At 40.5% G+C, this 1,154-nt stretch overlaps 1 pseudogene; it reads right to left on the bottom strand.

The window, feature by feature from the left end:
• The window catches only part of LOC116913276, a 7,168-nt pseudogene extending 6,754 nt beyond the window's left edge, over positions 1-414 (bottom strand).
• Between the last annotated feature and the right edge of the window lie 740 nt (positions 415-1,154).

Genomic DNA, 1,154 nt, shown 5'->3' with positions numbered 1-1,154 from the left:
CTCCATTTCTCTCTCCCTTCCTTTCTTTTTCCTTTCCCTTTTTCATCTCCTCTTCATTCTTTGTAGTCCTGGGAGTCAACTCAGGATTCTTCACATTTTGAACAAACACACTACTATTAAGTTATGTCTTATGCCCTTAACAGGAAATCTATCTATGGAAGAATAGTTCATATATATATATATATATATATATATATATATATATATATGACAATTGTTTTAGGAGCATGATGCATAGATATACCATTGACCAGACAGGCAATATAGTTGGGAAAATATGGGATTTAGGATTAGCAAGATATGTTTCAGCTATTTGGACTTGCTTTTGAATGCCGAAAGGAGGACTTACATTATTCTGCAAATGTAATGGTTTCGTGCAAAAATAAGTAATGCTTTGTGCTGTGCTAATACCATTGTCTAATGAGTTCAAGTTGGAAGAGCATTCATAATACATCTATGGCAGGGAGCCCAGCATTGGAAAGCTTTTTAGTATACCTAATGTTGAGACCTCTGGTAAGGGATATTTAAATGACAGTGGCTAACTTGGCTGTCTGGGAAGCTTGCAGTGTGGAGACATGTATGGCTTGACCTTCAGGCTTCTGTGTATGTGAGCTTGTAGAGAAAGGGAAGCTGAGGTCTGGAGAACCAGTGTAAGTTCCTCAGTTAACCTGAGATAAGGCCTACCTTGAGGAAAGGCCTACAGTCTGAACATCAAAGGTCCCAGGAATGAAGCCCACTGGTGTCTTCGTTTGTCTGTCTCAGTCCTAGAAAAAAAAAGCTTCCTTCTTCAGAAACTCCAGAAAGCAGACAAACGTGGCCATACGGCAGGTAGCATTCTGGTCCTGAAAGGTTTATCTGGTTTGAATCAATGTTCTAATCAGAGGCTGATGATATAGGATCAGGCTTCAACTAGGAGAGTCCACTTGTAGGGTCCTCACTAAAGACAGAGTGTGGCATATATCATTCCGCTTAACCATTGGTGCCATTTGTACTAGAGAGCATTGTATTCAGATCATTGTTCACTCCCTCAAGATAATGTGACAGAGGACACTTGGGGAAATGCTCTTTTAAGCATACTTTCCCTGCTAGGTCCTTGTAGAGAGTTTCCAGGAGGAACACTTGGTTCCATGGATTCTTTCGGAGAGTCCTAGAGG

Source organism: Rattus rattus, chromosome 12, assembly GCF_011064425.1.
Source record: "Rattus rattus isolate New Zealand chromosome 12, Rrattus_CSIRO_v1, whole genome shotgun sequence".
Lineage (NCBI taxonomy): Eukaryota > Metazoa > Chordata > Mammalia > Rodentia > Muridae > Rattus > Rattus rattus.
Note: the sequence above shows the minus strand (reverse complement) of the source record. Positions and strands in the feature narration are given on the sequence as shown.